General features: G+C 50.1%; 1 long non-coding RNA gene across 1 annotated transcript in view; it reads left to right on the top strand.

Moving 5' to 3' along the window:
• Positions 1-481: 481 nt before the first annotated feature.
• The window catches only part of LOC144097425 (uncharacterized), a 34,796-nt gene continuing 22,608 nt past the window's right edge, over positions 482-12,669 (top strand). The window contains exons 1-2 of the long non-coding RNA XR_013307015.1: positions 482-508; positions 1,828-1,901. This is a non-coding gene — a long non-coding RNA (uncharacterized LOC144097425). The remainder of the gene's footprint in view (positions 509-1,827; positions 1,902-12,669) is intronic.

Below are 12,669 nucleotides of genomic sequence, written 5' to 3'. Positions count from 1 at the left end.
TCGGTGATTCACTAATTTTATACTGACTGTTCTCAGCCATCACTTAATTGAGTGCGGCTGTGAAGGCCATTCCGATCCCGTCGAGTGGCAAGCGCGCGTACTTCTATCGGAAATGTCGAGTCAATCTCTTTTAAGGAACGTATTTGCGCCAATAAACTGATGGGTTTGCTGCGCACCAGCATCAGTCTTTTCCCCGATGCCGTCATCGTTATTTGATTTTAATGGGCACCATTTCTTCAAAATCCGGCCATGAATTATAGGGAATCATCTGATCCTGGAATACGCGCAGGGAACATAGGAGCTACTTCAGCCTTCTATAAGCCAGGAGAGAGAGCGGTCGTCGTTGGATGGGGTCCCAGAGACATGTGGATGACAAGACCATCAAGAGACCTTCATGAGTTGACTACAGAAATCGGGTCCAAAACCGAATGTTGGGTCCACGGCCAGTCTTCAAACAATCAAGTCATGTACCACGAGCGGTACATGATGTGCTCCAAATCTCTGGAAGGTGCGTTTTTGCTTTTGAAGCAACGCAAAAAATTTATTGAGAGCTGAAATATTTCTAATAAACAAACATTTTGCCTGGTTGCGTTACGTTGCTTCAGGCGGCATCTAAAGACTCGTTTCATGAATTATACGGCCAGGACAGACTGAGGTTAATATTCGTTTGCTTATTTTTGAAACGTGTTTAACCCCAAGAATGAAGGCTGCTCCCAAAACACTTTTCAATAGAAAATGCGGGAAATTCTTTCCCCTCAACTTAGCACAGCCATTTCTATTAAGCGCTCAAGGCCGCTGCGCCTTTAGTTTTGCTTCGCAGGCCTTCAGTGTGTGAGAGCTTTCATGTGAGACCTACATCATGAGCTTATCTGTGCCTTGGTGCGCGCCTTATGCCACTGAGTTCCTTCCAATTCATTACTGTCATGGAGAACCAGTTAATACCCCAACACGTATAGTATTTACTGTGTTGCGGATGGTTACTCCTTTCAATTTGGCTTTATACGCGCTCACCACACTAACCCGGCAAGTTTTTTTTCCGAGATATGGCTGCACACTCAAATACTGATGTTATACTAGCACATGCTGTTTTTTAACTCTTCCTAGCTGCCCAGCGCCCCCGTTGAATGCCACCCATTGCATTTCGTAGAAACAAATTATTAAATTTAGGGGCTCGGTAAGCCCTTAAGGCTTTAGAATTTTGGTGGAGTTGACGGTATTCTCTACATTTCATTTTGTCCCTTGTGCATTGGTAACCTGCGGGAGTTTTTACGGCGCTATTTACAACCATCTATTTAACGATGACCAAAACAAACATCATTATTATAAATATATTATTAATAGAACTGTTACTTTTATCTTGCTATTGCATCACATGGAAAGCCGTTTTGTTCAGCGGCGAAACTCCACAATGACCAACAATGCACGTCGCGCTACCGTGATTAACGATGTCACTTCACGTAAGACGTCACAAATTTGAAGCGCTTGATTGGCTAACACACTTGAGTTGAGACTAGCACTGCTTTCCTTTCATCGTTTCTATACTATGCATAATTTGCGTTGGGATACTTACGAGGAGCATCTTACAGGTACAGGTTTACTACAAAAAAAGGCAGGCTATCTGCTGGAAAAGTACTTCTTCCATTGATTCCCGACTAGCCAAAATAACCTGTTCTTCCTGCTTTCTCGTGTGTTCCCTCTCTACCTTCTGATATCTGAAATATAACAAGCCAAAAATAAATAAAAATTTGAAAACATCTTTATCTATTCTGGGCTGCAATTCACTTCACAGTCCCTGAGCTTGTCCGTACATAACCTTGCTTTCCTTAGGGGATACCTGTCGAGGTGACAGCGGCGGGCCGCTCATGCAAGCGGTGGACGATGAAGAGACAGTGTGGACTCAGGTGAGTGACTTGTCTGACTACAGTATCATCGTCATCATTATCAGCTTATCTACGGCCACCGCAGGATAACAGCCTCTCCCATACCTCTCCAGTTAACCGTGTTCTGCTCCAGCTGCAGCCAACTTACCGCCGCAAACTTCTTAATTTCATCCGCCCACCTAATTTCCTGACTTCCCCTGCTACGCTTGCCATTTCTTGAATTCTGTGACTTATTCGACGTTAAAATATATGACCAAATTTCTTGGATATATATCTGGCATTTGTCATCAAGATATTTAAAGGAAATCTGTATACGTACCACTATTGCTGACGTCAAAGGCTATCTTGTTGATTTCTAGACAACTTTTCAGAACTTAGATTACATTGACATGTCTTCTAACAGGCGCTTATCTTGTCAGGTAGCGTTTGCTTGAGACATACGCAATGCAGCCAGAATTATTTCGCCCATTCGTGGCGGTTATGCTGATTACACCAGTGCTATTGTCGTATGGCGCCGGTTCCCGCATACCAAATGGTACGCATTTAGAGACAGGAGCCCACAGGAGCAGCTGGCTGCTTGCCTTACGCTTATATTTCCTAGCTTACGCCTAATGACTATTGCTGGCTCCTTTCCGAGTGCTGTGTACCTATGCGCTTCGAGGAATTCATATATTTGCGTTTCATAAGGTCATTCATGCCCTCGAAGAGCTTTGTAGTGTCGTCGCTAAACACACCACCTCCCACGTCTACTAAGTTCTCCGTAATTTTGTCAGATGGATTCGTAAACAACTAATAAGACGTCAGGAAAAATGACGATGTTTGCATTTACGCTGATGCACGGTTGAAGCGCAATTTTCTTTCTGGAGAGCGGGATCTCATTCGTCCTTCTTTATTCTTGCTAGTTTTCTCCCTCTGTTACCTTTTCCAATCTAACCCAATTATATCAAACGTAAACATTTTACCTTTGGCACGCACCGCCTTGCCTAGCGCTCGTACTATTTTTGGGTTTATTTTTTCGTACGCATGTTCGCCACTATTGCCTCAGAAAATGAATATCGAACTCGCGCGTTTATACCGTTGCACTTGTACATATTGTCACGTAGTAGTGACGGTAGCCTAGCCAGCAGGAAGGCAGCGAAAATGGTGTTTAAACAAAACTCCTTATTGGGCTTACTTGCGCCTACAATGGACTGAATAATTAGGCAACAGCGTAACAACAAGCGTGATCGGCGGCAGTCGAACAGAATGCCCACCCGCCGCTCTCGGCCGTACTCAGTTTAAAGCTGATAGTGAACTTCGATATACGCCTGCAAAGTTACCACAACATTCCGGAACAACGTAGAATCCGCTCCGCCTTTCTGCCTTGATGCGATGAATCGAGATAAATCTGGTCGCATCTTAAATAACAAAAAAAGCGGTAAAGCGGCGTGCCGGTAGCTTGAAAAATTAAAAAACAGTTCAAAGATTCGCCGTATTAATCACCTTTCAAAGAAGCATCGAGAGGGTGGTTTAAAACAAATAAGGTGACTACGAACAAATAAAACGGACTGTGCACTATTAACTCCGAAAGTGGAAACACAGCCTACTTAAGCGTGCCTAATCATGCTTTAGATGTATGACATGGACAACTTCTGGTCGTTTTCGGCTTCGCTGCGATGCACACGTTTCCTCAGAGATTACTTCATGATCCGGTTCACGTCGTCGGAATTGCGGCGCAAAAGGATTTCACTCACTCCGCTGCGGCGAATGGTCATCCAAACCCATACTCGGTCTCCTGGCTTGCATTCCGCGTTGCATCTTCGTAGGTTGTAGCTTCGGGCGTTAGTCCGCTGTTGGTCTCTAATCCGTAATCGGACAATACTTTTGGGCTTCTACGCATTGAAGGTAGAAGGTAGGCGGCGAAGTCGACGTTATCTTCTTCAGTAACGTAGGGCATCATGGCGTCTGCGTGGTCCTGGCCTCCCTGCCACGGACGAGCCTACGTGGCGTCATCTGAGTGGTCTCCTGCACTGCGGTGTTTCAAGCGAAGACGATGTAAAGCAGGGGGACATCCCAGGTCTTGTGTTCGGCATCGACATACATGACGAACATGTAAGAAGAAGAAGAAGGTCGTGGAAGAAGAAGACGAAGACCTAGTGGGTGGATACGTGTCTGCTTCTAGGTCTGTGTTTTCGCTTTTCGCTGTCTTCTCGTGTGTGGCGTGGGTCGGACAGTGCCCTCCGTGCGACCGAATGCTGACGACGCCCCTACGGAGAAATTCCCGGCACGGCGGGCGCATTCTCAAGTGAGAAAACCCAACCGGAAGCCTCAGGGGCAAGCTAGGCTTAGCTCGGCGCTGCCGAGCGAGGCCGCGCTACGCGTCTGCATGGATTCTGCGTTGTCGACGACGGCTACGCGGATGCCCGCTGTGTTGCCACCTGACGCAGCCTCCACGTCCACGCAATCGTCAGCGCCTCTAGGCCTCCAGCTTCCGATGCTACGACTTTGGCCTGTGACATGGACTGCTCTACCGCCTCCGTGCCCGTGGCACTCCCTCAAGAAACTGTGCCCGTCGCGCCAGTTCAGTATTCCCACCAAGGGCCGTCACCAGCGTCTGAGCCTCCTCCACAGATGCCTCCCGTGAGTCAAGGCTCTCTTTCGCCTGCTGCGAACTCGTTCCGCGTTACCATCAAGCCTACATTGCGCTTTGATATGACTGCCATCCCTGCCCGGAATGTTCAAGCCACAATTGACCATGCTCTTGGCTCTTCGAACTACTGCGGGTTTGTCGTCCATCGCCCATCGAACACCATCACGGTAAACTTGTCATCCTTGATGGACGCCCAGAAACTTTGCGCAGTTACGCGGATCCCCCTGGATGACAGCAAGCATGTCCCGGTGCAAATATATTTTGCATCTGGTCCTGACACACTCCGCTGCATGGTTTATCATGTCGACAGCACGAGCCCTCCCGAGGAGGTGCGCGCAAATATTCGCTGCTCAACTCATGTTGTACTGCAAGCACGGCCTATGGGTCGCCGGGGCTCATACCTGCTCATCCTGCAAGGCCCGTTGACTCTCCCGAAGTACCTTACCTACTACGGTGCGATCGTCAAACCACAGCCCTTCCGACCTCGTCGTATTTTTTGCTATCACTGCCACAAAGAAGGACATATGCAAAATACCTGCCCTAATCCAGCAGCTGTGGCCGACATGAATGACCCAACAGCTCATTGTGCCCTGTGCAAATCGCCGGACCATGACATTCGCTCCCCCACTTGTCCAAAGAAGAAGCAAGCGAAGAAGTTTCACAAGTCGCCTGCAAAAATGGATGTCCCTACAAGTAATCGCTTTGCAGCTCTCGCATGTGGCGACAACGACTTCCCTGAACTTCCTTTATCTGAGCCTGCTGCTCACCATACGTCTCCTCGCCAGCGTACATATGCACAAGCGGCTCACCTTCCCGGATCAAATGGTACGCCCAAACGTCCAGTGCATCCATCACATGTGGATACTACAGATGAAGACACAGCTTTAGACAATGCAATCGCGGAGGCTCGCCGCCGACTAGACGAACTCACCCAGCGCCGGGAACAGCGTCGTTCTCAATCCTCTCGAAGAATTCTCATAACTCGGGAGCAATCATCAGAGGAATCACCTAGGGTAAGCACTGGCCCACAATCAGGTGCCGACCACCTGTTAGCCGTGACTACCCCGACAGTGGACAAGATATTAGCGCTGATGAAGCAGGTGACATCCCTCATCGTGGAAGCTCTTCGGCCTCGTCATGGATAGCGCATCATCATCGGTGGTGGTGCAGTGGAACTGTCGAGGTTTCGCTAATAAGGCCTCTGAAGTGAACATCCGCCTTCGCGACGGAAAGCTGAGGGCATGGGCGTTCCTACTGCAAGAGCATAATGCACTCCCACGCCTTTCAGGTTTCTGCGCATACCATTCACCATCTATCCCTGATCGCCGTTGCACCACCTCCTCCCTCAGCCCAGGTAAATCTGCAATTTATATTCACAGTTCAGTTCCGCACACACCGCTCGACCTTTCACGGTGGTGCAACACACGTCAAGAGGTTGTCGCCCTTCTAGTAAAACCTGCACGCACACCCCTTATTCTAGTTTCTTTTTATAGTCGTCCTGGCTCCGCATCTCCCAATCTGGGATGGGTTCGTTTTCTACGTTCTACCAACTCGGGTATCCCTATTCTAGTTGGCGGTGACTTCAACGGCGCACACACTGCGTGGGGTTACCCATCGGATTCCTCAAGGGGTTCACACATCCAAGGGAGCTTTTCAGATCATTCCTTTCAACTTTTAAACCACCCGAATACTTCTACCCGCCCACGAGGTGGCCCGTATTCACATGATTTGACTTGGTGGTTAGGCCCCGGTAACCCTCGTTGGGCTGTTGATTCTGATACTTGGGGTAGCGATCACAGCCCTATTTTTATCTCCCTCACGCCTACGCGTCTACGGAAAATACGCCGCACTGTACGAATAACATCATGGGATTCTGTACGCGAAGACAATCATTTATCTACATTCAACCCCTCTTCAGCATTGTCTACTCTATCTGATGTTCTCGCTACTCACACTATTACCACTACTGTAAATAAAGATGACCCAAACCCGGACATACATCTCTTGAATCTGTGGGCTCTTCGTCGCCAGGCGGATCTTTACGCTACTCGTCACCCCGATGACCCTTCGGCTCTTCCTACTCTTCACCGCGCTACCGCACGGGCGCGGCGCTATGCAAAGCGGCTAGGCAGGCAACGCTGGGCTGCATGGTGTGCCCGCCTGTCCTCTACGCAGGGCAATCGACATCTTTGGAGAGTGTTTCACGCCATGGAGCGCCCTTCTCAGGTTGCAGATTACACAGAGAGCATTCGCCTCGCGCTAAATGTGGATGAGGACACATTTGCACAACAAGCGGCCCGTCAATTTTTTCCAAACCATGACTGCACCGCTACGTCTCCACCTGACTTATCGGTAACAGAGCCCCCCGATGGGATTACTTCTGACCTCACCATGGCAGAGCTGCTGGCCTCCATTGACCGTTTAAAAACTACTACTACTCCCGGGCACGACGGCATACCTAACTCCTTATTCCGTAACTTGGAAGGGAGGGCTTTGGAAACCCTACTTGATACTTTTAACGAAGTGTGGCTTTCTGGCATCATGCCGGGAGACTGGAAGCATTCTATTGTGGTTCCAATCCCCAAGTCAGGTCAGCCTCCAGTATCTCTCTCGGCCCTTCGTCCAATTTCCCTTACCCCTACCATCTGCAAGCTTTATGAAAACATTCTAGCCGCACGCTTATCATGGTGGCTGGAATCCCATGATTGTTACCCAGATTCCCAAATTGGTTTCCGCCCACATATTGGAACGGAGGACGGCCTTGCTACTTTGGCTGCTGACGTGCTTGACCACTCTCCACAGAGTCACCTTGTACGAACCGTAATCGCTACAGACATAACAAAGGCATATGATAACATCCTTCACTCTGCCATTCTTGCCTCCCTTCAAACTCTTGGTCTCCCTCACCGGTTCCTACTCTCCATTCACGTCTTTTTAGCAAATCGAACCTTCAGCGTGCGTGTCCACGGAAAGCCCTTTGGTAATTTCACTTCCAATAGAGGAGTGCCGCAGGGCTCCGTTCTCGCCCCCACATTATTTAATGTGGCTTTAATTCCTCTGGTTCGAGCCCTAGAGACCATCCCTTCTATCCGCGTGCTTGCATATGCCGATGATATCACCTTGTGGTGCTGTCATCCAGATGCGTCTATTCATCAGTCGGTCCTTCAACACGCGCTGGATGTAATGACATCTCGCCTCCCACCTTTGGGTCTAACACTCTCTCCTACTAAATCATGTTTCATTCGAATTGGAAATAAAGCCGCCTTACGGAAAGCTCCCCCTTTAAATTTTACGGTACATAATTCTCTGATTCCTCAGGTAGAAACTGTTCGTATTCTTGGTCTTCTCCTCCATACATCTGGGACTGGCACCCCGTGGCTGACAGCCACCCGTAAATCGGCTCACGCTACTCTAGGTCTGATTCGTCGCATAGCTATGCGCTCTGGTGGCGCACGTGCTCATACGGCCCGCCAGCTTGTGCGCTCTATCCTTCAGCCACGGATAGTATATCAGGCTCAATTTCAACGTCTCACCCGCAGACAGTGGGACTCCCTTGAAGCTATCAATCGTGAGGCTATGCGCGTCATAACATATCTGCCTCGTTTAACACCCATACCTGTGCTACAGGAGTTCGCCCAACTTAATACACTCAGTGAGATCATCGACCAACGGGTGGCAAATAGAGCTCGAAAACAGTCTCTCAAACTTCATCGTTTAAAGACACTTCCACCGTGGTCCTATTGCCAGCTCACTGACAATCGCCCCACTGTTTCCCCGTCGGTATCAGCAGCGTATCTGCCTGAAGGGTGCATATCATACACGGATGCATCTCATTCTGCAGAGAGGGGAGTTACTGCTGTGTATAGTCCATCTCATCCGCATCTCAACTCTCGCGCGACGTATACTGCGGATACGTGCACTCCCCTGGCATTGGAACTTCAAGCCATTTACAATGCCATTGCTTCCCTTCCGATCGTTCCAACATTCAATACAGTTCACATTTACACCGACTCCCGCGCCGCCCTTAAACAGCTGAAGGCTGTTCGACGAACGTTCCAGATTTCACAATCTATTCATGTGCTCTGCGCAAAGTATCCATGTCCTGTGCGCATACACTGGATTCGCGGCCATGCCCAGGATCCACATAACATTCAAGCGGATGCTATGACTCATCTTCATACATTAGACGATCCGCCACCTTCCCCTCTTCCCCCAGATCCGTTCCTGTCCCACGTTTCCGATTCCGAAGTTCTGCGCCAGCGAACACGCGCTCTAATTACTCCGTGTTCGCACCCTCTCCCCCGTAGTCTTACTCGGCAGGAGGAGGTATCCGTGCGCCGGATTCGGGCAGGGGCGGCTCTGACACCATCTGTCCGTCATCGGTGGCGAGCCAAAGATCTGCCACTACCTGACAGGTGCCCTCACTGTGGCGCTGCACCGGACATATGTGATGTGCGGCACTTGTTGTGGACGTGCCCAGCGACGGCTGCTATCAGAAAACGGCTCCTCAGGGAGGTTGGCCTGCGGTGGAACCGCGAAAGTGACTTCGTGAAGTGGACAATGGACAACCGTTTCATTAACAACCTCTGCGACTACCTCAGCGCAACGGTTCTTCACTCCTTCTTTTAACTTTCAATCCCGTGCATTCCTTCCCCCATTTTCTTTTTCAACTTATGCCTCATGGCACACTTCTCGAATAAAAAAAAAACATGTAAGCGATGGTTTTGTTCAGGCACTCCGTGAGACCGCTGGTCTTCAGATGGTATGCGTTCTCCTCCGGTGGCTTCTTTGGCAGTAAAGCAGGATGGCTTGCGTCAGGTCCGCCATGAACGCTATTCCTCTGTCCGTGATGAGCACATTCGGGGGCGCCGTGTCACAGAAGAATGCACACCACAATTTGGCGACCCGTCACGTAGTCGGCGCTATGATGATCCAGTTATTTATAGACGTTGCTTTGGGAATGGGCCAAACAGGCCCATACCGATCTGCTTAGAGGACGTTGAAGGGGGTTCAATAGGGCTCAGGTATCCTCTCGTCGGGTGGGAGCGGTCTTTTGTCGCTGACAATCTCTTCAGGTTTTCACATAATGTGCGGCATCGGCGGACAGTCTAGTCCGTTAATATTTGTCTTGAATGCGGCGGAGCCTGCAAGAGAATCCTAGATGTCCAGCTGTCGGCTTGTCGTATGAATCCTGCAGAATTAATCGCGAAGACTGCCAGGTAAAAGAAAGAGGTAGGCTGCTTTGTTCTGCTTTACGAGGAAATCATTCTGTACGCACAGCCAAGACAATGCTCGCTTGAACAAGGGTGGAAAGTTGGGCGAGTCGGTATCGATCTACGAGAAAAGGAGCGCGAAAACAAGACGATGGACGAAGACAGAACACACAGCATGAGCGCAAGGGAGGTGCTGGGTTCGATCCCCAGTGCCGCCGAGTCCCCACCGGATTTTTATGGGCACAAGATTTCCCCAGGCCTGATGCTCGGCTCTTCTGGGGTGAGATGCTTGGGAAAAGGGTCTTGACCACAGTTGCCTTGACGGATCAGAGATAAGTTCCGCCGTCAAGCAACACTAAATCCGCCTCGTGCGATAGAACCCCATTTGTGGCCCCTTTTTTTATGAAGGCGGAGCATGCCGAACTCCCTTCGAAGACTGAGACTCTCATCTGCTGAACTCACGTAGAGCGAACTCATTGAAACTTCACCGAACTGGCGAAACATGAAAATCAACTTAATTTCTCAACTCAATCATGAACCACCTTTGCAGGCTAAGTGTTCTAAGCTGGCTTAGCCCCCACCCCCACCCCTACCCCCTAGGGTGCAGCGTCTTTTGCGGAGCCTCTTCCAAGTGCACACCCCTGAGGAAGCAGGCCGCCGAGCCGGGGGCGCTTGTAGCCATTTTTACCTTGAACGAGGCGGAGGGTGAACAAACCTTACCGTTCAAGTACTCGATGAGGCGTTTATGTCGGGGTCCGAGCGTTGCTGCTGTGCAAAACAGCTGGAGCTATTGGGCCCCTGGAAGGCGTCCGCATCGTGTTCCGCCGACAGTGCATGTACAGGGGTTCGTGAAAGCAGTCGGCGTCAGAGTGCTTGCGGCCGAACTTGTACATAACACCGACGTACAACTGCTGGAAAAGCAGGCTCCGTGGAAAGAGGAGGCCGGAGGCGTCCTTGAAGCTGGCAAGCCAACATAGTGCGTGGTGATCGCTGACCACCTTCAACTGTCGTCCATACAGGTAGGGGTGGAATTGACGGCAAGACACTCACTCCTTCTCAGTTGTCGAATAGTTAGTCTGGGCCTTGGACAGGGAACGGGTAGCGTACACGAATAATTTCTTTAGTCCGTCGGTTTTGTGAATGAGAATGGCTCCTGAGCCCATGCTGCTTGCGTTAGTATTAAGCTAAGTCTCGGCGTTTTCACAAAAGTGCGCGAGGATCGCTGGGGACTGTAAACGGCACGGAAGCTCCTTGAAGGCTTCTGCTTGCGGCGCTTCCCACTGAAATGGCAAGTCTGCATTTGGCATTTGGGTCAGAGGTTTTGGACAAATCGTCGGTAACGCGCGCACAACCCGAGGAATCTGCACACGGCTTTCTTATCGGCTGGCGGAGGGAACAGTGCGATAGCAGCTGTTTTCTTCGGGTCTCGGCTACTCCCTTCTTGCTAACGACGTGGCCTGGAAACAGCAGCTCTTCGTAGGTAAAATGGCACTTTTCTGCTTTCGAATTTAGGCCAGGCGACTTGATCGTATCTAGTACTGTTCGAAGCGTGTTGAGGGGGTTCTTCACAGTTCGAGGCGCAGAAAACGACGTCATCGAAATCTACCAGACAAATTGGGCACTTCAGGCCTGCCAGTACTGTATCCATTGCAAGCTGAAATGTCACTGTTGCGGAACAGAGACCTAATGGCATCACCATGAACTCGAAGAGGCCATCCGGAGTGATGAATGCGGTCTGCTCGTGATCTCTTCGATCTCAATTAGCCAGTAGGCGCTCTTGAGGTCCATCGTTGAAAAATACTTGGCATTGCAGAGCCGGTCCAGTGGGTCGTCCATGCGGGAGAGAGGGTAGACATCCTTCTTTGTTACGTTGTTCAAGCGCCGTTAATCAATGCAGCATTGAAGTGCGCCGTCTTTCTTACTAGAACAATCGGTGCGACTGAGGGCTCTTTGAAGGCTGGATGACGTTGTCCAGAAGCATTTCTTCCACTTGGTCTCGGATGGTTCGTCGTTTTCGTGGCGACACATGGTTGGGGCTTTGGCGGAGAGGTCGGGCGTGCTGGCCAGTTATAAAGCGATGCTTGGCAATCGGCGTTTCTAGAGTCTTCGGCAATGATGAGCAGCGCTCGCTGTAACTTCGAAGCAGATTGCTGATCTGGTCTTGATTGTTGCGAAGCAGGCCTGGGTTTATGTCGAAGAATTGCTTGTGATCATCCGTAGGTGAATCTTCTTGGGCTGGTGCAGAGATTGCGAAGGCGTCGCGAACATTGAATAGATCGTCGAAGAATGCAAGCGTAGTTCCTTTTTTAGTGTGCCCGTATTCGTCGCTGAAGTTTTTCAGCAGCACTCCAGCTTGGCCATTGCATAATTGTGCAATGCATCTTGCGATGCCGATTCCGCGCTCTAGAAGCAACTCCGTGTTCATCTTTATGAGAGCTTCGATGTTCTTGGAATCCGTGGCACCTACGGTGACCATGACGCTTGATCGGGGTGGCACGCTCACTAGCTCATCCACGACACACAGGACAACGTGCTGCTCTATGCTTGTCGTCGAAGGGACGGCCTCGTCCATAGAAAGCGTGATGAGCTTGGAATTTAGGGCGATGATCGCCTGATGCTTAGTTTTATTTATTTATTTTATTCATATATCTACAGCGCCCAGAAACGGAAATTATTGCAGGAGGGAATCTATGCCCAGTGTCATGCCGGAGGAAAATTGCTGCATTACTACGAAGGTCGCAGGAGAGGGTATGTCCTTTGAGGGCCACTCGCGCTTTGCATCGCCAAAATGACGCAACGATGTCGCCGCCTGTGGCGTGAATTTGTGGGCCGTCCCGAGCGGTCGTGACGTTCCTCAATTAGGCGGCGAATGTTCCATTCATCACAGATTAATCGGCGCCCGTGTCGACTAGAGCATTTACTTTCCGGCCGTCGATAGCCTGCGTAG

This window comes from Amblyomma americanum, chromosome 7 (assembly GCF_052857255.1).
Source record: "Amblyomma americanum isolate KBUSLIRL-KWMA chromosome 7, ASM5285725v1, whole genome shotgun sequence".
Lineage (NCBI taxonomy): Eukaryota > Metazoa > Arthropoda > Arachnida > Ixodida > Ixodidae > Amblyomma > Amblyomma americanum.
Note: the sequence above shows the minus strand (reverse complement) of the source record. Positions and strands in the feature narration are given on the sequence as shown.